General features: G+C 36.5%; 1 protein-coding gene across 1 annotated transcript in view; it reads left to right on the forward strand.

The window, feature by feature from the left end:
- The window catches only part of LOC115441696 (protein artichoke), an 80,436-nt gene that overhangs the window by 36,523 nt on the left and 16,014 nt on the right, over positions 1–27,899 (forward strand). The window contains 1 exon segment of the mRNA XM_030166587.2: positions 19,424–19,501. The gene's annotated coding sequence lies outside the window, so the exon portion shown is untranslated.

Consider the following 27,899-nt stretch of genomic DNA (forward strand, 5'->3'; position numbering starts at 1 on the left):
TTAATGAAGATGTGCAAGTACACTCGAGCGTGTAAACAAGCGCAGCCGGAGGCGCTCTTTCTGTTTGCCCCCGCGGGATTAGTAATTTAAAAGTCAATGCGGACACTCGAAAGGGTCAGTCACATCGCTCGGACCGCGTATTGAAAACAGATACCCTTTTCTGTATTCCGGTGGTAGCCCATGAAAGTTATAAGGGCTGAGTTGTTGAACTATGTAATTGACTCGATTCTGCGGTTGCAGGCTTTGTTCTCCCCGGGGCGGATAATCGAAAACGCCTCTGGTTAGCCCCGAATGATACGAGAGAAACAATGCGAAGTTGATATGTGGATTCGCCAGACGGTCCCTTGTTTGATTTGCAAAGAGCTATTTGTCCGCTGAAGACTGCGGGTCGGGAAATTGGAGACTGGTCTGTTCGACCGCGCTAACACTCGTCCGATTACTTCCTTTCATAGTTAACCGTTAAATACGAGCTCTCGTTATAAAGGAATGTAACAGTTTACCCGTGAACACTGTGACAGAGCAATTTCCGCGCGACACGAATAGTTGCCGAAAAACTAATACATTAATAAAACAAAAGAGGACGACAGAGAGCGACGTGATGCCGGTTATAAAATAGACAAAAGTGTTTAGCCGATACACGAACACAGAGCTATTTAAGTCTGGAGCGCTCTCGTGCCATCAATTTTATTTTCTCGCACAAAACATGTCAGCTGTCGCTACGCATTATACTCGGAGAGCCACACGCAACATTCGTGCGGTGTTTTATTTTGGGCTAACTTGGACGTTTCCAATGATTGACTTATCCGGAGGTAACACGAGAGGGTCCCGGCGAGCGTGGCCGGCGCACTCCGAGCGACGGACGGCCGGCGGCGACGCGACCTCCGCCGCGACAGTAACTCTATCCTGCCTCTCTACTATAAACACTACTCACTCAATCGATGACATGCGTCTTAAGGGCTGTTTAAATATTATTGCTGCAATTACATCACGTCATTGCGTTTATTTAAGTGTTACATTACTACGCCGACAGCGTCAGTCATTCAATTTAAAGCCCGTCTAAGGGCGTCTTCTGACGAATAAAACCAGGACCACACGTATTCCTGAGCTTAAAGGCGATGTAAACGGAATAAGTCTCCGAACATGTTCTGTAAACTTGGTCGTGTTGTGTCTTGTCCACTGCAACTTAAACTAATCTATCTTAGTTTAAAGCGTACCGCCACAGACAATGGCTTTGTTTTACTTAGGAAAGGAAATATTGACGGTCCCACGTGATTTAAATGTCTTCTGTTTTAAGAGAAAGCTAATACGGATGTACGTGGCATCTGCGCGTTGTCTTTTTCAAATGGTCGGGAGTTGTAGTAATTCGATCCGGTTCGCGGGATGAGCGACTGTAGCAAAATAAACTTATTGTACTCGGACCGAGCGGAGACGTGACTCCGACGTATATAAATGTAACAACAGTAGCGTTACGCGAAATAAGAAAGAAAAAGCCGGATTCGAATTGAGTTTGCTGGCTTAACACATCACCATAATTCAATCGCGATCCGTTCTTTTGCTACCAAAAAGAGCATCGAATTTATTACAGAGTTCGCTGGTACGGGAACCCCTACCTATTATTTATGGAGTTCGGTTGGTCTGTCACAAAAAACGGACGAGTGCCTCGAATATCTCAGCGGGCGGCAACGAAACGTAAGCTGCAATAACACGCACTTCCTCTACTGTCACAGAGCCACTGTTGCACATTTATATCCATCTTTATTGGATTTTAAGCCTTGTCACTTGGTAACATAAGACGTTTCAAAAGTCCCAAACATACGTTCAGATAAATGATAATCCGGATTTATTGAAAGTAGACACTGCAATGTATGTGTTTGGAGCCATGTGGCAAATGTGGGAACCCCGCCAAGATGTTGTCCTACTAACGACTTTGTTACTCCATTGTTCAAACATACTTTTTCAAATACAGAACATTCAATTTGTATCGTTCTCTTTTGTTCCGCTAATTTAATTCCACTGCCATGTGTCTGTTTAAAAAAATCTTGAAGATTTAAAAGATATTTTAATACATGCATTAAAATTACTGTCACTCGTATAATGAACTCAATGACTCATTGCAAAGGAAGTATAAATGGAGATATTCTTCATTCCATTTTAAATATAAAGAACTCACTAGCTTCTTTTGAAGCAAGCTCAATTTTTTAGCCAAACATTTTTTGCCATTACCTTAAAGACTTTGAAATAAAACCGGATGCACATTTAAAAAACATTACCTTCAAATGCAATGGATTAAAGACGTAACGTCTTTAGAATTAGTAGAATATCCTTCCGAAGGGGCTGTTATAAGTCTTCTTTTGTCATTCGAGCACACTTGAAAGCGATGGCATTCTGTACCATTTCTAATTATACGAAATGGTCGGAAGACGCGGAAGCCGAGCCCACGATGTTTGTAAGGACAGATTCAACAAACAGAAGACGTTGCTATTCGGCTACGATCAATTTTAATCCCCGAAATGAGACAAATATCACGAACCGGGTCAGCGGCTATCTTCTCACGTTTGTTGACGACTTAAAGTGTGATAATATTTATTAAACGGTTCGTTCGAAACGGAGGTACGATAAATAAAAGCCCTAAGACCATTACGCGTCACGCGAGATTTACTATGTATGGTAACGACTTCTTTTTTAAATCCCATCGCGGCACTATAATGCCGGGAATTTCGGCCGTGATGTTATCATGTTATTTTTACTAGTAATTAGTATTTATTACCAAAAGGTTCATGTTGAGCTATGTTTTGGTGTGAAGGCGGTTGAATTTTATGTGGACGTTGGAAACGTTGAGTTAAGCAATTTCAAATGCTTTGAGCACCAAATGGAGGTTTTAGATTAGGTATGCGATTATCATGGATTATAATCTCTCATTATGTGGGTTACGAAATGTTATGTATCTATAAAAATATTTCCATTAATTTGATGTCATTATTATTGTTCAGTTGGCAATGTCGTGTTTTCGTAACACCACACTCAAGTTGCCCACACAGATTGGCAGCTTGTTAACAAGAACAAAAAACGGGACTACCGTCTTGATTTTGCTCACCATATGCGCCGGGAATGTGATCCTTTAATCCCGTAGTTAACGCTTAAGTAAGCTGATGGCAAAACTTCCGCCGCGCGTCACTCGCACCCGCGCCTGCGTCTCGACTCGATACAACTCAGAATTAATCATATGATAATTGAATCATATGCTGCGTGTCAAAAGTAATTAACAGCTGCGATACCCATCTCGAAGCATATGTGTTTTTTTAATAACGTCGCGTCGTTTCCTCTCGCACACGCGACTCACGCTCGAGATACCATCGACAAGAATTTCTTTAATACTCATACGAAATTATTACTCTATTCATAACGTCATGATGACTTTATATTAAATTCATTGTCAGAGTAAATTGAACTGTACACTTTTTTGATAAGTGACGCGGAATAATGGAACGTTAGCGTTCGTGATGTCGTCATAATTACTCGTTCAAGTTGCTCGCCGTGTATAAAATTTTATTTGGAATACACGAAGCAATTCCGCGGCCGATACGTGACAAAGAGTCGTTAACTCCGGATTGTTAATTTAAATACACATCCGATCGTTTGTTGTTATAAATCTTGAGAACCAATTTATCCGTTGGATACTTAAATTCGTTCCATTAACATCGTATCCCATATTAAATTCGACCGGCAGCGAATACTGACAATGATTGGCCTAGCGCAGCCCCAAACGACCACTGCGATGGGCCATAAAAGTGTTTCGCAACCGTACACCAATTACCTTAATGTAACTACCGTCAAAACAACCTTTTTAGCGAATCGCTCTTCCGTTTTTTCCCACGGAACGTTTGTTTCTAATGAAATTAAGAGTAAACATCTGGAGGGCCTAGCGATCGCTATTTTATGAAGATGAGAAAACTCGCGAATTGGGTATCGTTAGAGCGTAGCCGGTGCTAAGTATGAAATATTCGAGGTGTCGGCCCCTGTTCCATCGCGTAATGAGGCCCCGAGGAATACGAAGCAATATCTTAATACCCACCTTGGCCTCGGTTGACAAATACACGGTATTCGCGTGGAAACTGTAAATAATTTATAACCGCCCCGTTTTACGATGTTTCCAGCAACGCGACGACAAGACGAGGCTTCGACGATGATATTGCTCGACGAAATATACTGACGTTAAGAGGAATTATTGCTAAGTACAGAAACCGTAACGTTTCATGTTTGCTATTTCACCGCGCGAGCATATTAGGGCAAATGATGTATTAAACGATAGTAATAATTCGCATAAAACATGTGAGATGGTTAGGTATTGGGTATTCATTAAGCAGAGATTCTAATTTCAAAAAATTAATCAATAATTTCTATAGATAGACAAATGTCCGGACAATGTTGTTATAAATATATAAAATAAAATAGTAATTTTTCATGCTCCTAGATAAAACATTAATGGAAAAAAAATCATATAGCCAGAAAAAAGATTTTAACATTATTGGTGTATAATATCGCAAAATAACGGCAAGTATCCAAATTGATTCTAATATCAAATACATAATAGTAACAAAAGACAACATCAAAGGTGTTGAAATGCGAAAGCTCGATGCTACTTCAAAGAACAATAACCAAGGATATCGTGAGACAGGACGTAAAATACGTTTATTGTCGCCCACATTAATTTATTTTGTCGTGAAAACAATCGCACTCCGAACTCGCGCCCCAACAACGTTACGACTGAAAGTTGAATATGAAAGGGCACATAAAACGGTCATAAACTGTTCGGAGGAGCGATCATGCTTTTTGAGTGTTCGGGAGTAGACGCTTTGATTTGTGTTGAACAGCTGCCCGATGCGTTAATAACTTAATTCGTCAGAGTTGACGGCACGGAAGAGGGTTTTAAAACTACATGTGCCGGCGCCGGGGACGTGACGGCTAATGTGGCGGAGCGTCAAAAATGTCACACTCAACTACCACCGCTACTTTGAGTGTGTCGATGAATGATTTGTCTACTTCGACAACTACTTCACTGAGCTCTCAACTTAATAGTCAAACTATTATTGCTATTAATCAACACATCAAAATAACAATTTCATCGGAGACTTCAAAGATATATACTATAAGTATATCTGAAACATTCAGTTACACGTTTCTGGTTTCCTCTTCTCATTATGTATATTATACTTAAAGCATTAATTCACCTATTCATAATGCTTAATGGGTCTTGTGAGATTCAAGTATACTCAAATAGCAAGCAGGAACAGAACAAGTCATTATAAAAGTTTACATTCTTGAACCTGCAGACACTCGGAGCCGGTATGACACTCCAATGAGAAATGTCGTAATTATTTGTACACAAACATGACGATGCATGTGGGATGGGAGACGTTCGCGTCAAAACAGTACTTCAAATTTAGATGCGGTGTTCTCATAATAATTCATATCCCGGGGCGTCGCCTCGATGTGGAAGCTACTTCACTACATGTGAAGTGTCATCGGGGACTCACCTCAACAGTATTTTTATATGATTCATTCGTTCTAGGGAGATAAAATGTGTTTCTCGTGTTAGATGTACAGGAATGAGGTTTACGAATAAATATGGACAAAATATGACGCTCTCTGCTATTATTCAAATATAAAATACTACGCTCTAAGTAATAATATCAGTCTTGAATTAAATTGTTTCACCCCTAGGCACCTGCTTCCTTTACTGTTTAGAGGGGTTAGAGGATTAGGGGTTGGCAGTAAAGTATAATTTCTTAAAATCTCTAAAACAATACCGTTACTTATTTTTCTCATTTTGGTAATAAGTAAACATTTTAAAGTTTCAATTCAAATACTCTCTAATATATAAACAGTACAAATTGAATAAAAATTGTACATACAATTTACATCAAGAAAAACTTCACGCATCGTAATAATGGATGAACATGATACCAGCGGCCTACTTAATGTCCTTACGTATTCTTTAGATGTTTCCTATAATTGGAGACACGCTTACAGTTTTAGCTCTGAAATCGATAAGTCGTGTTTGATTGCACGCTGCGGGAATATCGAACGAGTTTGCTATTTTGTATACACCGCTCGCCACCGCATGCTATACAGACGACGACACACAAATTTCGTTAATTAATGGAATTTGGATTCTATGTAATGAAAACTACATTGTATATTCGAACGCCTGGGTGTTTACGTCCTGCCGGCCATTTCTAATGTATATCTTCATTCATCAATTTGAAACTTCGGGAGAATATTGTAATATAAACTGCTATAACATTCGCGTAAACATAAGAAATCATAATGTACTACATCTTTTGTGTATGCACGTAATGATACTTTGGCTCATTGAGAGCAATTGTAAAGTAGGGCGAAGGTTTATTATTCATTGAGAGGGTCAGATTGGTCTATTACATTCATTAATTGTGCAATCTCTGTATTTGATAATTAAACTATGACATATTATTTTGTTTTAAATTCAGTTTCATTTAATTGGAAATTGCGGTAGAATGAGTGTCAACTGGCAACTTTCTTAACTCTGTTTTTGAGGGTCAACGAATTGTAACTCCATTAAAAGTTTCCTTGTTTTCGGAGTAAACACCGCACTTCTCAAAGGAAGTCCTTAAAAATTAATGGAGACGTCCTGATTACTCTGAAGAACGGCCGAAGTATTCGTTGTGTATATTACATCTATTTTAGTTGACAGAATTATTCTACTTCCATATAATTACAATTTAGCATTTTGTTTTAGGAAACAATTTTGTATTCCTGGATATTGCGTTTATCTAGCCACACATAAATATCGCGGCCCGGAAAGCATGACAGCGCCCGAAGAATTAGATAAAAAAACGTATGCTTACAATATTGTGACTGTCGCCGCCATCGCGCACTTAATATCTGAATCCCACAAAGGGAAATAAAGAGTCGATTCCGAAAACGAATAAAAGTCTGGCAAGCGCAGCGCGCGTCAGATTATAGGCATAAATTATTATACACTTTTGTTCATGTCAAAGAGCTACTCGCAGCCCATTCAATTAGGGATCAGCCGTACAAGGAGTGCCGAGTCTTTTTCAGATGTTTGTGTAAGGGATTAGTCCGGGATATCTGTGCCGGTATCTCCGTGAGATAAGTACGAATATACGTCAACGTCGGACGGCTAAGCCGATTATTTTAAATGTATTCACTTCCTTAATGGACGTCGTTCTTCACTTCTTGCGCCCCGCGGGCTCGCTCACTGACTTACTGAAGATTTTCGGCTATGATCCGGTCAATGACTGTCGAGGATTAATGCTCAAGTATCTGACATTTATTAAATTGTCGGTAGACTACCGACGCAAGGATGAAAATAACACCATTAATGTATTAGGACGTCTTGTGTACGATTTATTCAGGGCCGGCGTTCTTATTTTTATGTGTATTAAATCATCAGTATGTAAACTCTCAACATCGTTCACACCTACGCCGAGAATTTTAAAGAATGCGTATCCTTGGAATTTACAAGACCACACACGTGTCTATTAAGTTAATGTATTAAAACCAGCGGCTGCTGAGCATCGCGAGGAAGCGCGGGCGTTATGGACGACCAAAAAAATAATAAAGTAATAACAGGATCAGGCGCGGCTCACCTGCGCGGGCATTGACAAATGCTGCTGTTACCTCCAGCTCCCCCGGCGCCCGGCCTCTGGGACCCAAATAATATACATATCATTATTTCGCTCGTGCTCTCATAAATATTACTTACAAATTTGCTCTTCCAACGAGGCAAAGCGCCGGCGGCAATTTTTCAAGAAAATAACGTAGAAAGCGGCTAACTGAGCGCAAATAGACGGTACAAAATTGTGTGGCCACATTATTTGTGTTGTTCATCTAGCGCGGGCGCTATTACTGAACTATTTTTAATAAACCTCTCGTGTATAATTTTTATGTTTTAAACTTTTATGATTGATTATTATACGGTTAATAATTTTAAGAAAACTTTGTATATCTTCTTTCCATTTATATTTATAATTTTGTGGTTAGTTTTTGTAGGCATGTTTTCATTGTGTGCAGCCTTATGAAAATAAATTATTTCATTATTTCTATTAAACCTTGCCACTTGACTATTCTATTTGTGTAACATAAATAATAGGCTTAACAATGATACACGGCCTTTTTTAACTCGTTAATGACGTGAAATATAATTAAAACACATTAATGACATCTGCGGGCGAGCGGTAAACACCCCACGAACTCCGCAGCGGGAGTTAGTGGGTTAGGTGCTTGCGACGGAATATTTTTAACATATTTTACGTATCGATTGAAATGAGCTTTTTTGTTTGAGCTGTACTTATTTTCAAATGTAGTAAGGTGTTAGAATTATTTTGTTATAGTAATATTGCGTATTGCAAACCCTTAAATATAAGGAAACTCGGAAAGAAGTCTATTCCTACAGCAAAGTACGGCAACGGTGGATTTTATGGCTCTGCGGACTTTTACAGACTACGATAATCATAATTGGTGACCGACTTGTCAAAATAAATTACTTTACCTTACAAAAAAGAGAAATAAACACCAACAGAGCAAATATGTTTTTTTTTTTTAAATCAGACACTACACTATTTAATTTTAATAACGTAATACATGTTCGACTTGGTCCAGCTCACCCAATGCAATATATTCCTGTCCCAGGTGTGATGTCGCAAATTTATCATGGTGATGTATCGGGTGAAAGTATTGCACGCCATTTTGGATTTACATTTAGCTGGGTTTAAAACCCTGTAGAAAGTTTTGGTACTAAATTGGCCTTTATCCTACAATGCATGCACCAAAGCTTTTTTATCAAGCGACTATTACGGTATGTAAATTGTTTTAATAGATTTCAGGCTTTGTGATGTCAGCCTTACAGCTGATTTTTCAATGGCGAGATAAATAAATTCCATGAAGTAATTTATAAACTGGAGGTAAAAAAGAATAATTGAATTATCATTGATTAATTTTGTTCTTATTTCATCCTACTAATAACTTGTATAGGATTTAGCAAATGTAAGACATTGAAATACAAAATATTTTTCGGATATTATCGCGGTTTTTTATTTATTTTTGCTTCTTAGGATAATTAATCACACCAGCCATTGTATATGTGAGTAATTTAATCAACACTGTTCACATTCAGGAAGACTGGATTGTTTTATTAGTCCAGGACTGTTTGCAATAGATTGTCTCGTCTAGTGTTAGAATTTCGGAGCTAACCACAGGATTACTTGCATAACTTAAAGATTGTTGGTGTTAGACAACAAAGGGGATTATGCGATTAAAATAAGCCTGGGTTCTATACGGAGTTTACTATGAGATATTTTATATGAAGTGATTTTCGATACAAATAGAAGACATTCATAATTAATACGTCCACCATACAGAAAATATTTATGTTACTGCTGGCGGAATTATTTATTAACACCAATAACACCAATATCAACAAGTAAGATGTCAATAAATACTACTAAACTAACCATTGATTATGGGCAAGCGATCGTCGAGGAAAACGCCCACATTTTATATAACAATAATACACTATTTCGCTTGGCAGGTGGGTATCTAATTAATTGGAAACCTCACCCCACACTGCGTCACAGGGGTTGGAAATTAAATGTATATTTTGCATTTTTTCAAGCCTCACAGTACAGCCGCCGCATGCCGTCACTGGCGCATAATAATTAATAATAACTTGTAATACATTTGGGCAATTACGGTCTGAAAATTGGCTGTAATTTTCTTTTTTACCAGACAGGTGATTGCAAAAGGGGATAAAGAAATAATTTTCATTATTTATTTTCTTTGTGTAAATGACTTAAAACGGAATGTTTTTATTAACAAATTATATTTTTTTATCTTATAAAATATTATGGTAGCACTGTCTTTAATACCTTTAGGTAATTAATTTGATGGTATACTTTTTACCCTGACGCCTTATTGTTTATGTTTTTCGAATTCACAAAGGCTGTTACAATCATACTAAATAAATAGAACCTTCATTAAATTAAATAAATATGTATTTTAAAAATAAATCCGCTCGAATAAGTCCGATAAGTCGTGCTACCGTAACAAGTCGTGCGTGTATCGTGCGTGTGTCGGAGGGCGAGTAGGGAGTACGTCATATTACCTGGTTATTACAATAAAACGGCAATACACGACGCCCGCGCTTTGGGGCGGAAAACGAGAAAGGGTTACTTTTGTGGGACAGTTTCGCCAATGACATTTGTATTCGGTTCAAAATAATTTCTCACTTCAGTATTTTGTACAAAGATTAATCGTAGCTATAAGTAATTTGGTTGGCAACTAATAGGAGGCACGAGGTCTTGAAGGTTGATAGTTTAGCCAAGGTTTTAAGTAATTTGATTTTAAGAGTGCACTGTACTCAGTACGGTAAAATGCTCGCAATTATTGAGACCGTAACATTATTGAGAATGTAATGTGATCATTGCCCCTCCTTTTGTGGTGGCGAAAACGAATTATTGTCAACTCCCCAACCTTAGGGCGAACAGTTTAGACTTATCGGAATCGCTTCAAAATTAACAATTAAACATAGGGTCGTCAGTGTTAGCGAGTAAGGCTCGACCGAGACGGGTTTTTCAATCTCGGCCGAGACCGAGACCGAGACCGAGAATGAAATAAAATCTCGGCCGAGACCGAGAACCGAGACCGAGAATAGACGGTTCATGATTTTCATGAATAAACTATAAAAAATTTGTTAACTGTAAACTAACTGTGTTTGTTACTGTTAAAATTTCGTCGTATTAAATTTTAAAGGCCGAAATATCCATGCATATTAATTATTTTTACGTTTTTCTTTCAACTGCGAGAACTAATCACTAACTAGACGTGAATTTAAATTCTTTACTTGTCAATACTTGTTTAGTTACCCAGATTAAAGGTGAAACAAAATGTATGAAAATGGACCTTAAGCTATCACCTTAACAATCAAAGTCAAATAACATAATATAGTATAATTTTTTTTTTCGGTATTTTCACCCTTCAAAGATTGTCTTCTTTTATCGTACAAGTAATAACTCAGCAAAACAATACTTATAAAATAATTTTAACAAAATATTAAACCGCCTTCAAAAACCACTCAAAACCAAAAAATAATTTCACATAACAGGTATATGAGGTATATAGGAAATTTAGCTCATAGATGGACTATGCAACAAATATAGCTTAACTAGCAATTTTAATTAGGCACCAACTCCAAAATTGGTATCCAATATATACCTGTTATGTGAAATTATTTTTTGGTTTTGAGTGGTTTTTGAAGACGGTTTAATTTTTTGTTAAAATTATTTTTATTTTTTGTGTTAGTAAAAAATAGACCTTCTATATATATACATATGCATGTAAGAAGTAGAGTCAACTAAACCCAACCCAAAAACACAACTGATATGTTTCACACACAGTACGACTATCGCGCTGAAATGTTACGCCTCTGACTACCCCTGACACTCGGAAAAGATGTTATGCTATATGTATAAGTATATGAGAAGTACACTCAATCAAACTCAATGCAAAAACATAACTAAAAACGTCATAGGAAAGCAAAATTCGCGATTTCGTTTTCTAGGACGACATAATTATTCTAATTGTTTTAGTTTTAAAACCAAACTACTGAAGCGATGTTGAAAAAAAAATGATGGGACCAATCTGGAGAGAAATTCTTTCGAATAAAAAAAGAATTTTCCGAATCGGTTCATAAATGAGCGAGTTCTGAGATAACAAACATACAAAAGAAAAAAAATCATTCCCGTCGAATTGACAACCTCCTCCTTTTTTTGAAGTCGGTTAAAAAGTACTTACATTTATACAATTTATACGATGTATTAAATATTGGAACCCACTGCTGGGAACATCACTCCTTTCCTACTGAGAGGGTTTAGGCATTCACCAAGCTGGCCTAATGTGGGTTTGTTACTTACTTTTATTAACTAGAATATTTTAACTAATTTCAATTTAACAACAATAAACAATGGCTAAATAAACCGTGAACGAACGGCACGAAGGCGGCCGCAGCTCACCAACTGGGACTCCAACCAATCACAATGCAGACTGCCTACTCACTCACTCACACCGAGCGACGAATATGGCCGCGCGCTAATTTGAATCTCATTCTGTTCCGTACAAAGTTTCTCGGTAATTGCCGAGAATCTCGGCGGTTTTTAGCCGAGAACCGAGACAAAATTCTCGGCTGGATTTATAGCCGAGAATGCCGAGACCGAGACCGAGACCGAGATCTCGGTCGAGCCTTATTAGCGAGTCTTTAACTATATTATACTTTACACCGGCATATTGACCGAAAGCTCGTACAAGCTCTCAGCCCATACCAGAGCGGCCAAGATTTTTCCGAAACACATTAGGATTGTTGCCGTAAATACCTAATGGCAAAGCCGCGTTATCATTGCAACCTATTCAACACAAATAGAATTACAATTACGGTTTATTATATGTTTAAAATAAAACTAGGTCACCAATCAAGCTGACTGGTAGAGAATGGCTTTGGTATAAGGTGCGCCTTTGCATCATATGTATAGAGTACAATAAATAAATAAATCGCCAATTTGAAAATGAATAGCTTCAATAACCATGATCGCAGTGTTTGAAACACAGTGTCATGATTTTATTGTGAAAAATGGTCTCTATTTTCATAAAGTTTAAACTGAAATATTTTATCAACAAAATTTTGCAATATTTTACACGACCGCATCTTGTTAATGTTGGTAATATGAAATATTAATTGCTGGTCTCCACCGGCAGATGGCAGTGCAATAAAATTAAATGACGTCAGGTCGCGGAACCTATAATTTGCAATTATTTTAATGATTTGGTTTTCTATAATTCATTTTACTGTGGCTTAAGCTAATTTGATGTCAACGTGTAATCATATGCTTGTCTCGGAAACGCATTCATATTTCATGAGAATGGAAACAACTGGGAAGGTTCACCTGTTCAAGTAATTTTTCCTTAGCATTAAATCCGTATATTATAGACTATAAATTGCATTAGTTTCACAATAATAAATTATTTACCTTCCTGGTAAATTCTCATTGAACCTTGGCGTTGAAATGTATCTAAACGTATTACGACATAAAAGCGATTTTGCAGTGTCATACAAATGGCTATAACCCTATCATTAACATTTAATTTTTAAATATAAATGAATTGGAAGTCTGCCTCGGTGGCGGCGTTGTATTATGTGTGTGGGCGCGACAACGCCCTGAGGTCCCGGATTCGAATCCTGAGTCAGGTAAAGTGATGATTTATCGACTTAATATCGGCTTGGAGTCTGGAAATTGTGCCTTATATGATAAGTTAGATGGTGATAAGTTCTCATCCCTAGGGTGTCCTAATTTCACTTGTGCCTACCAAGTGTTAGGCAGAGGTGCAATCAGGAATTCCCCAAAATTCTGAGGAATAAGTCGTAATGAGCGTTTATATTTTGTATTCGATCATAATATGTGTATAGAATCCACAACAAAAATTGGAAGGATTCATAGTGTGTTAATTATTCTCGTTTGCTGGATGACATTATCCGAGAATATTCACAAATTTTGTCAGACTTGTGTAAGCGACGAGCGAAAAGTTTTAATGTGCTTTTTAAAGCAATTCATATGGAAATACTAAATGTGGCCACGGCCTTAGATGGTTTATTTTTTAGAATATTTTGCATCGTTTACGTTTCCATGGTTTCATGCAACCGTTGCGAATAATTTGTAGATATTTGCGTAACTTTCCTCGCCTCTGAACTATTTCACATCTAAATGAACTCACTACATTGACGTACATTTCATAGACACGAACGTCCATATAAACTATTTGTTTTATGAAATCTGATCTAAAATTGCAACTGAAACGCCACTGTTATAACCTATTTATTCACTTGTATAACAAACAATTTTATTTATCTGACTAATATTTTTTATTCAAATCCAAGTTTACACTTAGACTCGAGTTTTTCTATCATGAGCACCATTCCGCGCACAACCACAAGCTCAATATTGACCATACTAAAGTCAGTTTGAATGGATAGCAGTTGAACACAGCGAATGTTCAGAACGCCAAATCTAGTTCGTAGTACATATCTATCGCTCACTCACGAAGTCTGTATTTTTAAGACTATTTATATAAAACGGTAAAAGCTTTCATACTCAACTAGCTTTAACAATATATTACAAAATGCTAATTAGCTCTAACCGAATTTCGCACCTGTTCATCTTAAGTGCAGATTAAATTTAATTCCACGATCGGACAAGAGCTTCGACTTAGACGTCTGATAGTTACGATTAATTATAGTCCCATAGAATTAAATTACCATGGTGATGGACACCTGGCTTTGGGAGCTATACTGGTTTTATGGTAAGCATTGCATAACGTTATGTTTCTGTAGATAACACTTATGGGTTCTTGGTATGTTGTTGTTCGTCGAATTTGGTAGTTATAAACTTGTTGTTGGTTTGATTGCCTCGGTGGCTTAGTTGTAATATACGAGTACCACTACCGCGATGAGGTTCTGGATTCGAATCCTGGGTCGGGCCAAAATAATTGTGACTGGGTTGAAAGTAATTCTGTCGCAGCTCGGAGTGTGGAAGTTGGCGGTGTGATACCCGCGTGCCTCGGAAAGCATGTAAAGCTATTGTTCCTGCGCCTGATCTTTCTTCGGTCATGTCGGATTTGCCGTATCACCGGACTATAAGAATGAAGAAACAGGGAGTGTACCTGTGTATTGGGTTTGGCCGCCGTAGCCGAAATTCGGCTAGGAGGACATTCATTCAGTTGTTGACGAGTTTAATAAATGCTTTTCTTCATCGAGCTGCAAGGTGGCCTCACTGATGGTGAATGAAGAGATGCTCAAAACATGTCAATTAGCAAGAGATAAATTCTCGGACGGTCGTCGGCCGGCCTGCTTAATTGCATCTTGAAAACGAATTCGGTTTTTATTGTAGTGGACTGTTGATTGTTGTAACAATTGTTATTTGAGTGGCTGTTCGGTATTTGAAATTATTTAGCTATTTTATGCTAAAACGTATTTTATCTATATTTAATAAAAGTCATCCCAATACAGTATCTTATGATACGATAATGCTATCTTACGGCTAAGTCTAGACGTGTTTTGTTAAGTCATAAGGCGGACTTGAACGCATAAAATATTTCATTGAAATAAATTAACACTGTATTTCTGTACGTACTGAATAACAAAGCTATAAATGCTTTATCCGATAACCAGCCACCCACACCAGCAAGGATTGTGTTCGCTTTTCATACAGAATAGAGACAAGATCGCGTTATAAACTGCGCGTTTCGATACAATCGATGAAAAATTACCTGTTCTACATAGAAAATTCTTTATACACTGGTTTAACGACAAAAGCAACGTCCACAATGTGTATGAATAAATATACCGCCCACGAGGACTTTAACGCCGGCCCACGTTCTACAAAGCGTTGTAAAGGTGTGTCCACATGTGTATGGTAATATAGTATTCGTATACGTGTGTGGATCGGTCGTATGTCGATACGACTCCAATACGATAAGCATTACGACCCGGTCGTTTCGGCTTTTGTCCAGTCATAGATAACTTTATACATCATAGATGCTATTGTCGTTGGGTCATAAAATACTTAGGATAGACGGAAAAATGGAACATTTACAGTATGTTACGAAGTTACGACCTGGCGATACATATATGGACGAACCTTAAGGGACCGCGGGGATAAATCTGTAAAAATACAACCCAATAAAAACGTAACAAGCACATTGCCGTTTAATACGAACCTCGTTATTACGTTTTAAAACATTTACACAACACCTAAGTAGACGGCACAGTTTCACAGCGTGAATCTCAAAAGCGATGGAAAATTTAAAGAGTTTCGTAAAGAAAATTAAGGAATTCGCGGACGGTGATTCTAAAGGCGCCGGTTGCATCGCGCAACTTTGTTAGCCGAAGCGAGTTACCTCGTTAACGTTGCACAGAAAATATTACTTTCATTCGGATTAATTTGATTTTTTTAGCCAAGTATGCTAATGAGCTGGTTTTGGCTTCACAGGTCTTTTGTAGCAGATACAGTTTATATTTAAAACCCTCATTATGTGACATTAATGAGTATTCGAATGAAGATAAAATCGCAATCGTGCTGACTGCGGTGAGAATTGCTTTTATAAGTCCGTGAATGAGACATCGTTGAGAATAAGGAATTATTGATACTGTGTGAAGCTTAGCCTTTCGAAATAAAACTATTTTCGGATTAGATTGTTTTTTTTTTTTTAATTTATCGCGACATTTTGAAGATTTTGCAACCATCGTGGTATAGGGGCGGACTGAGGTGTAGGTCAACATTACAATTGGTACCTACATTTTAAAATTATACATGAAAAAAAAAAACAAAATTATGCTATCTACGCATAATTAAGGATTAGTTAATATTAAAATAAATGCAAGGACAAAAAGAACCAGAGTAGTAAATAGTTAATTTTTAGTTTTTTTTCTGCAAAGTAAAGACTTCTTTATTATTCTGCAAATGTTCTTTCTTTTACGGAATGATTACATTAAAAAACTATTCCGTTTCTCTGATTGTCCAGAGTGCAGCGTAAAAATTCTTTTACAATTTATTTCCACATAGCTACCGAGAAAATAAAGTCTTACTTAAAATAGTATTTAGAACATTCTCGATTCAAATTTGTCCTTAAAAATAAAGTATTAATACTATTTAAAATTCTCAATCGAATTTTATCTAAATTGAAAAACACAATAAAATTATTTATAATCCTTTAACAAAACAATTCCCACAATTTTGCTATCATTTATCAACGTCGTCATAAAACGAACGATTTAAAACGTATTTAAAAGTGAAATTTATTAATGACGGTGATTTTTTTTAGTTTTTATACGGTGTCTATCAGTCAAAGTAACCCTCCCGTGGCGCGATTTATGCCTCTGTTATTGTGTAATAAAGACATAAAGGCCCGGTGGCTGTCCCCTAAACACGCTTATCTTACAGCGATCGATCGGACAGCTGTAACAAGCGCCCAACATTACTCTAACTCGATTAATCGCGTAAGGGAAGGTGGTCTTGGTAATTCGAATTATAGTCATTATTTACCTCATTTCAATTAAATTGTGTTCTTATGCATAAAGTTTTTAGGTTTATAATTGGTTGGTCTTTTAAAACAATTGAATGACGAGAGGAGCACGCCGCTTGTCTGGTAATCGATACGACCGCGAATAAAGATTAGCAACACCATACTTTGAATTATAAAGTACGATGGTGGAAACTAATTGAAAATAGGTTATATTAAAGACACCTTTCACAGTATTTTGACGAAGTAGAAGATATAAGACTAAATATATTCCTCGCAATAGCATAACAAAATGTACTAAACATCATAAAACATTTAACAATAGCCAGATATTCGAAACGATAACCCGACTTGAAATCATTCGTTCTAGTTTCGTAGGCCGCAAATTCTCTTTTAACTATGACCGGTTTAAAATAGCCGGTGCCCGCTCCGATACACGGCTTAGATAAATACCCTCAATTTTTCAACGTCTCGTGAGCCGTCAGCGTTTAAATGCTTCCACTGTCTTTTTGTGCTCCCTACTGATGGAATTACAGCATTAATCAGACGCAATGAACCTTTTAGCGAAATGTCAAAAGGTCCGCGGAGATTTTTCTAATGCGATGTGGTTACTAAAAACAAAAGAGTGTTGAGTCGGTTATCAGCGGTTTGGAGTTGTAAATGAAGGTTAATTTAAATGCTTTTTGTGGAGCTTTGTGCGTTAGGTTTAGGTTTATGCTGCCGTCTGTGTTGCTAAGCTGTTGATGGAATAGTACAACCAACATAATTCTATCTTAGTGTTGGTAGGGATAACGCGTTTTCCCCCTCATAAAAAGTGTTATAATTATTTCAATATGTGCAATTGAAATACATTTCTATTCGAGTAGGCTATCGTACCAAACATTATTGTTTACAGAGGTGTTTTCAAACGAGTCGGAGTCGTGTTGGACGAGTTCATTAGCTGCCATAAAAGTTTGTTACGCTCAATAAAGTACTAAACCGGGCTACATTGCGCACCCTTTTGTACGTAATTTTAGTTACTCGGGTAAATAAGTCTAGTTACTAACAATTCTCTAATCGGCTTTACTCAACATAAAAAAAACAATCTTTGATATAACTCGCTTTCTCTGAGATAAACGAAGATTTCTCCTCAGCGCCACTACATTAATTTAAGCCTGTTACGTAACCTCAATAGGATTTGTTAAATTGATTGTAAGAGTGCCCATTCAGTTTTTATCATTGTTTCCTTTTTAACCTTATCTGTTCAGTCGAAACGGTTAAACGTAAATGCGGTACGTAAATAGGCGAGCGCTTGTAAAATGAATCAAGAAAATAAACAGAAAGTTAGCTCAAAACGGAATCCAAATTTCCTGTTAGAACTGACCGAATGTGAAGTCGATTCGAATGCCGTCTGGTGCGGAATTGTAACATTCAGGTATAGCCGGGACCCGGGTCGGCCGGCCCGGTCGTCGGTCGTCCCGGATCGGTCGTCCGAGCACATATTTCCGCTTGATTAGAGGACGTGCGAGTTGCTGGGGACACCTGCCGCCATCTGCGCTCCGACTTTTCGGTACGGTTTGTTTTGTAATTCAGAACGTTTCCCCGTCGAAGTTTTATCGTCGCAAACCTACCGATGCGGGCACCGTTTGACTTTTCTACAAAAACGTTTCGACTCCGGCACTATTTTCATCATCTCTAACTGAATCTGAGTATTTTTCTTTGTCTGATCTACACAGTGATGTTAATTCAAAACTCTTTGTAACTTATTTTTTCATAAATTCACGTAAATGCAAGAGAAAACGAATTATGTGAATCTATAAAAGATATTGCTTGTTTATGAAGGTCTGTTTTTATAGGGCTCTACGGGAGAATCCTCTTTATCGATGCTTTATAATGGTTGTAACGGGTATCCGAAGAGATAATAAACTTTTGTTAGATAAATTAAATATGTTACGGATGTAAACGGATAACTTTCTAGCCTACGAGGTCCGAGTTGTTTATCGCATACGTTAATATTATAATATAAATATTTGTTAATAAAAATGGCTGCCTTGGTGGCTTAGTTGTACTGCATGCGCGGTACGGCAGCGCTCTATAGTCCTGGTTTCGAACCCCGGGTCGGGCAAAGTGGTATTTGGGTTTTTATGCTCAGTATCAGATCGGTGTCTTGAATTTGTGCCCGATATGGCGAAAGGCTTGTCCCCTATGACATCATGGGATGGAACACATGTGACAAAAAGTGATTGCGCTTCTGCATACCCCTTCAGGGATAAATGCATGATGTGTTTGTTTATGTCGATAAAAATGTAAAATTTTGTTCCAGAGTACTGTTAAGACTCGCGGAGGCCGATGTTTTCAAGTAAAGGAACGTTATAACATCCAGTTACCTGCCTATACTTAGGTAAGCATCTTTTACGAGCTTCTTATCTTAAATTATAGAGATGGCCGCTTTACCTTTATTTTACCTGAAAATCTCAGCCACAGTAAAAGGGTGGAGATGGTATGTTCTTTATTCTATCATGATGAAAGTATAAATTCACAAGATATAAAAGCCCCTGTAAATTTGAGAAAATATGGCTGAACTTAAAGTGATACCTTGGGGCATTTGCATGAACATCGTAAAGAAAATATTTGGGTATTATATTTAAGTAATATTTTCCGTAATATAAACATGAGAAGCAAAGGCGAGAGAATGGGAGTATAACATACAAATGGAGTAGACTATCCCTGAAGGTACGCATTCTTTATCTGTTAGCCAAATTTAAAGCCTACTGTAATACGTTCAGAGTATAAATTTCACAATTAAACAACAGTTAATTAAATATTAATGGTTGATAGCTGTAACAATTTTGGCTGCAGTAGCTTTTATTTTTCAATTTTGTTTTTATAAGGTTCAAAGTAGAGATTTTATTTATTTATTATTATTTTATATGAGACAAAGCGTTCCAATTTTAAATTAACAAAGGATTAGTCAAAATATATCTACCTAAACACCACAATAGCCAATTTAAAGCTACTGTGATTCAAGCTTCAAATTGTTCATTTCTCTTCACACGTCACTCATTCAAAGCAACAGACTCCCCTTTTCAATTATAAAAAGTCATATTGTATCGTCAAGGGTCGATTGACAGATTTATTAACAAGGCCCATGATACGCGTGGCGAACTGAAATGCGTACGTCATTCCATAAAATAAACATTGCGGTCGGCGCCCAATAATGTGTTCAAATAGAATACAGATCTATTGGTGTTTATTATTATAAGATATTATAATGCGGTTAAAACTAGAAAATGAAAATAAAATTGTGTATTATATTATAAGACAAAGTCCCTTTTACTGTCTGTCTGTTTGTTATCGATTTTCTCAAAATCTACTCAACGGATTGTTGTGAAATTTGGTACGGAGATAGTTGAAGACCCTGGGAAGATACTTTCTGTCCCAGGAAAAGATAAAGTAGGACTCTTATCTCGGAAAACTCCTTCACGCGGGCGAAGCCGCGAGCAAAAGCTAGTTGTAAGTATAAATAAAATCCCATTGATATGAATACAATTCTTTAACATTGTTTCATAATCAATAACAATAGTATGAAATACCAAAACGTAAACACATACGTTAGGCCAAATAAAAAACAAACAGAAACAATAAGAGAACGCCGTAACTACCCTGAAAAACCATCAATCTGGCATCAAATCGTGTGGAAACGAGTACTTTGTATCTTTTTTTTCAATAAAGCAACACCTGTGGCCCGCCATTCGTGCCGTTCTAAGCCTTAAGCTTTGTAAATGTTCACCATTTGTAGTGAGATTGAAAAACTGTTCGGCTCCTCGGGTGCAGTTTGTACAGTGTGTATGTAGCTTTATTTATCGTCGCGTTTCTTTTTTTGTACCGGGACAAATCTCATGATACTAATAATATGTGGAAACTAGACTGAAGTTTCAAGTGCCAAGTAAGGACAATTTTAATTGTTTAATGTCATTTGTCATATCAAATAGATACGTAATCTCAGAATAATTACTAAAGCTTGAGTATACGTTTATTAAGGTGCAAGGTTTGTTTTACAAATCCTGAGTAAATGCAACGTAATAATGTATAAGCCGACCAAATAAAAGGTTACACACAAATCTATGTTTCCAAATAAATGGTAATAAACTGAGAACTATTTACATTAGCTGTAACTAGAACTGTGTAATACAATTTACTTGATACTTGTAAAACAGGCCCTTAAAGTAATAAAATAGATGACATAGAATAGATTATAGTATTCTGAAAAAGAAATAGAAAAATATTGTGTTGTTTGACTAGCTTGGCCGAATTATGCCATAAAGGCATAATTCGGCCAAGTTTAAAAAAATATAGATTCAACAGTGGGTACTAAATAAAAAGCTATGATTATTTTAATTACCTTAGCGGATCATTTTTACATATTTTATATATTTTTTAAATTACTTTAATTTTTAGTGTCATAGCATATTTTTTCTTTTCTCTTAGCATTACCACTTTGTAAAAGAACTAAAAAGGTTCAATCTATAATTTAATATTCAAATATCAACAGACCTTTGACATTTTATAAAAAATATGTAAATGTTATTAAAACGAAAACGTTTTACAGCAAATACAGCTTACGTAGCTATTCCCCGCCGTATTCAAGCCCATTTTTATTGAAATTATTTATTAGCCTCGGTGAAAGTTAAACGTACTATTTTATAGACGGGTTTTTATAACTCTTACTAATTTTAATTCGTTACGATATTCTAATGCTTATGAAATTGTAGATAGAATTATTATTACCCAACAATATTTAAAAATACTTTAGGTATGGTAAGGCCTATTCGAAAACATAAATCATAAATAATTAATAGGTAACAATCTGATAGGAGTTTTGGCTATATTTAAGTTAATTATTTATACATGATATACCTCTTTCTCTTTTAATAATAATTATTTATTTGGAATAGTAATACGGTTTCTTTTAAATACTATTTTCGGTTATATCTATATTAGTTAAGTAACTGTTTCGCAAATTTTAATAAAAAATAAATATATAATATCAGCCCTGTATTATATACTTGCCCACTGCTGAGCACGAGCCTCCTCTACTACTGAGAGGGATTAGGCCTTAGTCCACCACGCTGGCCTAGTGCGGATTGGTAGACTTCACACACCTTCGAAATTCCTATTATAAAGAACTTCTCAGATGTGCAGGATTCCTCACGATGTTTTCTTTCACCGTTAAAGCGAACGATAAATTCACAAAGAATACACACATGATTTTTTTAGAAAAGTCAGAGGTGTGTGCCCTTGGGATTTGAACCTGCGTACATTCGTCTTGGCAGTCCGTTCCACACCCAACTAGGCTATCGCCGCTAAAATAATTTAAATACCTACCTGTAATAGAAAGGCGATAGTTTGTATTCCATAATGTATTTACTAGTTTCGTGTTTACTATGTAAATTACAATTGATATTGTGAATCTAGCTAAAATGACTGCCAATCACGACATGCACATAAAAAATTAAGCTCTGCATAATAACGATAAAACTGCTTAATAAAACTTGCTAATGATTTTTTATTTTCTCACAGCATAATGACTACATCAAAGCTATCTTAATATACATAATCTAAACCTAATTTTAATATATAGAATCCTAGTTCTCCAAATTAATATGCGATAACCAAAGATACGTTCCGTTCTTCAACAGCCTACAGAAAAATATCGGCTTGTTTTATTAGATGTCACCGGCTTCTTACATTTGCAGGTCTTTTCATCACAAATACCTTCGATGTCCACTCGAGTTTAAGATCTAATAATACTCCAAAACACTTTAGAGAATAAAATGGGATTCTTTATATATAAAATCGATATATGCTTATCCATTCTTTTAAATATAATGTAATGGAGGATATATTGTTGAGACGTGTTGTTGGTTTTAGGCTCTTTATTAGACTGCACTCATTATACTAACTTAATACTGTACATAACATGAATTATATACTAAGTACACACACTACAATAACACCCTATATAAAGAAATACTACCACGAAAGTCGACTCTCGCCTCGTTCACATTAGCATACAAATTTTAGCGGGGTCTATTACTTAGCAATTTCCCTGATTAAGAGAGCAGTACCTACGCGTGGCAACAGACCGGCAAATAGCCCGATCGGGTCCTCCACAATGAATATTTATGCGTATAACAACCTTAATTTTAGATGTGGCATATTGCCCTTTACGGAGTGTTGTGAGGCGTTAAGTGTAAATTGGTTGGTTATTCTTCTGTAAAACCGGTCATAATATTAGGTATATTATACTCTTTTTGAACAATAGTTTCTCTTTTCACATTATTTCTTATATTAAAGATGTTGTAAATGTTTATCTTCATTGGAGTTCTCGTTGGTTTTTATGAAAATAAACTTGTGTTTTTGTTGCCTTTTATTTTGTTTCTATATACTATACTTAAAAACCCTCCAACGGCGATTGTGTTTACCTTTAACACATTAAATGTACATCTAGAACCTCCTCGTGGAGACTTTTTCGTCTAATTCAATTTGTAAATGTATTCAATCCCACAGATTTTCGCAAACCATACCCGATATTCTTTAATTATACAATCGAATGGCGAGAGAACGAGTATCGCCGATGGGTATCAAAGTGTAGTAAAATTTTATGTTTTCCCGAATAACGTTAATGTCCTCACCGCTTGTACGATACTAGGCGCTGTAGTTGTTAGTACTTGCTTCGTTGTTCCATGTGATCTCACGAGGCAATGCGGGCTCTAAATTGAGGCATCGTCGGCCGGTCAGACATTATGTTCTTGCATCGACATGCTTTTGTCAGGGTGATTCAAAGGTAGTTATCGTAAATGGGTCAGAGATTTGCGAATGCCATATTATTCTGTCATGTACGTCCGGAGCTGTATAGTTCTCTTCACCTTTCAGTTTTGCGACTATTTTATACGCTTTGTGCCGTTTGTAGGGCATACCGTTGCTACGTGTCACATTAATGTTGTCAGACAGTTGTGGGTCGCTGTAGTTGGCGAAATGTACAGCAAACTTTCTAGTCAAAATAGCTGTGTTTAACGTCTATGGCCAGTGGCTGTTACGCTGCAATTTGTTTGTTACATTCAAGCTCTAATTTATACGAGAATACATTTAAAGTGGCTACTTAATTGATTACCTCGCGTTTAGCCAACATGTTAGGATGTTTACTTGCGGTCCAATCCACTAAAAGGGTTGAAACTTCAGCTAAAGTTTACGAAGCGCCGGAATAATTCGGCTTTGCATATAATAAGAATATTAATCGTCACCCCAATAAGGATAGCAGAACACCATTCCTTGTTATCGAAAAAAATGACGTTGTAAATAATCATAAAGCAGCCGTCGTGAGGAATCAAGAGCCGGCGGCTTGTCCGTCGTAAAGTATTTTCGGGGTTTCAAAACCTTCATGTTTTAGAGATGGGCCGTCAAAACAAATGGCGGGTGAAAAATACAACGAAATATAAACAAAGGCTTGTTCGGTTGTAGATTGTAGCGGGCGGGTAGCGAGCGCCTCATTTCGGCAGCCGGATAAGTGCGGCCGTAATCTCTGCTAGAGCTCGTGTAAATGCAAATTGTCCCATAAAGCCATCGTCCCCTCGCCTCACGCCCCGCCCCGCTCTTAATGAAGAGGAGACTCCCGAAGTCCACGTCCGTCATCTCAACAACGGTTTACGTGGTTTGTAGCTACACGGCGAAATTAGATTCCACCATAAATTGCTTTGCATACACGGAATAGTGGGGCTTTCGATTTGTTTCCGATATCTCCGGTGTTGCCATATATACGTCCAACTTGTACGTTAAATGAATTATAGATGGACAAGTCTTGTTTGGTTTACGTATGCAGGCTATACAGGAATTTAGGTAAATGAGTTACGGGGCTTGGAATTTGTGCTCGATATGGCGATAGACTTGCCTTTATCATATTGTGATATCAAAATTGGTCTGAAGTACTGTAGGACTACTAGATGCAACATAAAGATATGAGATTATGTCTATATTTAGATTTATATATATTAGGAAAGTGCTTGAAATTATTATTGGCATTTTGACGGTACTTAATCAAAAGGTAAAGTTTTTGAATTAAATATTTTCTATAGAATTCAATAGCAAATCCTAAGTTATTCATTTGAAAAGTAATCCTCTTTTTATTCATAAAATAGTCTCTCGGGATATTCTGTAAGCACACAAAAAATATAACCTATCCTTGGCTACATTTCGCGTGTTCAAATAAAAAAGCTAAGTTTGTGTTATCACATTTTGTTTCACAGGTGGCTGAATACGTAAGGCCCTATTTCTTCCACAATATTCTTGCGACTCTAGCTTAACAAGTCGCACGCACGACAAATGATATTCAAATTTAATGCGGTTTCTCGATTCCTTTCGACTTGCACTGTTAACGCGCACTTCATTATTAAAATGTTCCCATACGTCGACTTCAATATCACTCGTAACTGGAGTATCCACTTCCAAAGGAAGTTTGGTTTGCATATTTGTATTTAAGGTCATGTTATGGCTATAAATGTTTATTAACAAAAAATCAAACTAGAGTAAAATTATAGCTTAGTCCTTGCTAGATCGTTTGATACGATTCTTACGCTTCACATTTTATTTTGATTTTTAATTTTAATGCGCCAAAAAAATCACACCAAACCCTAATTTTAGAATTGCGAAGTATTCGATTATCTTAAAAGCCCTAAACATAGATCTTTTTTATTCACCGAAAATAGAACTTAAACGGTTGTCAGAAACCACAAACGGTAGAACTTAAATCCCAAACCACAAACAGCTCTTATTAAAACATACCTTACCGCAATCAATCAAAACATTTTTCATTAACCTATCGATCCTCGATTAAGCCTCCATCAAATCTGAATAACCACGGTTTAATCCCGCGAACACTCAGACAAATTTCCTCGAACGCCGACCCAATACCCGTTTCACTAACCACAGTTTAACATCGCCTTGTAGATGTTATTGGAAATTGACGGTTTCTTGTAATCAGCTTTAGGCACTGAGTTACCGAGGGCACGGTACTATTATTGCCTATTACCTTAACGAATTCACTTTAATTACTCGGACTTCGATAACGAAGGTTTCGATAAATTGCTTCTGATTTTCTTGGCTCGTTGTTTGTACGCATTCATGGGTACACGAGTTACTTATGTGCCCGTTTCAGTTTTCTGTCAACGCGTATTTGTTGTGTCGTGTCTTTTTAAGGGTTAGACTTTGTATAGATATTGTTTTTGTAACATTATTAATGTTATTGTTTTGACAATAAATATCTCTCTTTTTCTTTTTTCTTTGTTTGAAATCACAGTTTATTTTATCTGATTATCTTATTGTTATTGATGTCATGTTCTTTGTAAAAACAATCTTTCATATTTCTGTGTTTAAGATCATAAAAAATAATTAAGACAGGAAAGTTTTTTACTTTTTATAGCAAACCATTTTTATTTTATCCTTTCATTAAACTCACAATAACCAAAGTGAATGGGGTTAGTACTTGACAATCTCCTCTTACAAACAATACAAAAAGTGGGGCAACGAAGGGCTCTCCCAACATCAGCATTTTGTCCCCTCTCAATGCATCATTAGCTATACCCAATCAGGCTTACGAATAAAGAACTGCGCCTTAAGCAGTTGTAGGTGAAACAATACTACGCGTGGGGACCCCGTGTTGAATTACAAATACGTAGACTTGACGTGAATTCGAATGGGGCGGATACTTACGTGCCACGGGCGGAGTACTTGTGGGACATCAGGGTACTCTCTGTGTCTGTGTCAGTGTTGCCAACTCTGACGATAAATTTACAGAGTGGTTTAAACATACCGTAGCAATTGAAGTAGATGGGCAAACATTGGCAAATCATTTCGTTCTACTGGCTACCTAAAATCTTATTGGACTGAATGAAAACTAATTTGTTTACAGGATTAAGGTATAAGATATAAGTTAATTTATTAAAATCGGTTCCAGAAACTAATTTATTATATGACATAATTTAGAGAATAGCTTCTCAAAACAGAACCGAACATATTTTTTGGGAAAACTGATTGCAAACCTGAATTTATTTATTTAGTAACGCCAATGTAAAGTACATTAACACATAATTCATTACAGTAATAACATTAATAGTATTCTAAAGCAAAATGCCGTTACAATATAAGTGGTACACGACATTCATATAAATACGAAAAACTTGACAAAATTATGTAAAACAAAATAAAACAATGAATGCGTGAAATTAGAAACACACTTATATTTTAATTACAATTTTTAAGATAACGAAAGAAAAGGAAAAAGGTGAAGAAATTGTACTTACATGTAGCTTAAGATTAAAGCTTAATCAAATCTATTCTACTAGATCATTCAAAGTTACGGTTGGCTACCCATGTATTGCTCAGCAACCGAGCAATTCTGTAAGGCACGTAGTGGACAGTTCACTCTTATAAGTAGTTGTTGATGGTGTTGAATCACAAATTGGGTTTATCGTTCGTTGTTTATGTAGTAGTTTTATGGGTGCATTAGTGATAAGTGTTTTGGAATTTTTAGATACAGTAAATTGACTTTGAATGCCAAAGCGATTTGAAACAATTTGTATCTGTTGTGCAACTTTTGACGTTTTGGTTTATGGAACCGCAGTTGGTGATATTTATGCACTTACTTTTATCTTGTCTGTTTTTAAGTATCGCAGCAGTATCAAAGTATTTTATAATGCCTTTATCTAGTGGTTCGGGGTATCGAAATATTTTAGTTGTGAAAAACA

Source organism: Manduca sexta, chromosome 25, assembly GCF_014839805.1.
Source record: "Manduca sexta isolate Smith_Timp_Sample1 chromosome 25, JHU_Msex_v1.0, whole genome shotgun sequence".
In the NCBI taxonomy this organism is placed as follows: Eukaryota; Metazoa; Arthropoda; class Insecta; order Lepidoptera; family Sphingidae; genus Manduca; species Manduca sexta.